Below are 1,425 nucleotides of genomic sequence, written 5' to 3' on the forward strand. Positions count from 1 at the left end.
CCTGCCTCAGCCTCCCGAATAGCTGGGATTACAGACACCCTCCACCACGCCCGACTAATTTTTGTATTTTTAGTAGAGATGGGGTTTCACCATGTTAGCGAGGCTTGTCTCAAACTCCTGACCTCGAGATCTGCCTGCCTCAGCCTCCCAAAGTGCTGGGATTACAGGCATGAGCCACTGTGCCCGGCCCCCAGATTTTTTAAATACATGAAAAGATACATATTAAGGAATCATGCTGTCCACCCTGACTCTATCCACCCCAAACTACCACCTACAAGTATTACTTTTATTGGTTTCTGGTACATTCTTCAATTACTTTCAACATATTGGCTTTTTTTTTTCTTTTTCATTTCAAGTTTTAATGAAAGCTTGTATATAAGATTATTTCATTCCTGCATCTTCTCTATTGTTTCTTCCTTGTATTTGCCCTTTTCCTTTCCTACTTGGTGAGATTTTCCTTTCCATTCAAGGACATTTTTGCAGTCTTTGTCCAGTTTTAGCCTAGTGGTAACCACTTTGCTGGGGTGAATGCTTACATGGATAGTTGTGCCATTAGCCTTTTCCCACTGCACCCATTCAATGTAGATGACATATTTCTTCCTGTAAACCTGGAGTACTTTGCCAGTTTGCTGACCTTTATGGAGTCCTTATACAACCTGAACTTCATCATCCTTTCAGATGGGCATGGATCAAACGTTGTACTTCTATCTCAGCTCTGTGGAAAGAGAGGAAGACATTATCTTCCTGCAAATGTGGGAAGGTTCACTGAAATGCCTTTTGCAGTTCTTGCTTTGGTCAGAAGTCACAAAGGGATTGAACTTCATTTTGGCTTTTCCCACTTCAGTGATGGTCGCAAAAGGGAAGAGCACTTTCAACATATTGGCTTTAATGCACACAGGTGGATACCTTTAGTAAATAGTTGGATAGATGTTTCTGGGGCTTAAGAGAGATGCCTGTGTTCATTATATACATTGAATCACCAATGCAGGAGTAAGTAAGAGTTGAAGATGTAAGCACAGATGAGATCACCAAGAGAGAATGGGAAACCTAAGGACAAAACTCTGTAGGACACCAGGGATGAATAACAAATACAAGGTAAAAGGGTGAAGACAGTAAACTTAAAAGTCTCTTTCCAAGAAGTAAACTATGTGCTCCACAGAGGAGCCTATGTTCAATCACCACTGTTTTTGTGGTGCCTAGCCCAGTGCCTGAAACCTAGTAAGTACGAAATAACCATTGAATAAAGTCTAGCTCTCAAAGAGAGAAGAAGTAAACTTTAGAAGATTCAGGATAAGAGGAAGATTGTTTAAAATAGAAAACTACTTTTTCATATTTATGTGCATGTGAAAAGCAGCAAGAAGAAGAAAGCATTTGAAGGTTCATCATCTAAGGCCACTAAAGAATGATGTCAGGAAGTGAATGAAC

The 1,425-nt window shown here is 40.3% G+C and overlaps 1 pseudogene; it reads right to left on the minus strand.

Annotated features, from left to right (window-relative positions):
- Nucleotides 1-386: 386 nt before the first annotated feature.
- LOC107968299 (large ribosomal subunit protein uL24-like) lies at nucleotides 387-893 on the minus strand (annotated as a pseudogene).
- Nucleotides 894-1,425: the final 532 nt, after the last annotated feature.

Source organism: Pan troglodytes, chromosome 15 (assembly GCF_028858775.2).
Source record: "Pan troglodytes isolate AG18354 chromosome 15, NHGRI_mPanTro3-v2.0_pri, whole genome shotgun sequence".
Classification (NCBI taxonomy): domain Eukaryota; kingdom Metazoa; phylum Chordata; class Mammalia; order Primates; family Hominidae; genus Pan; species Pan troglodytes.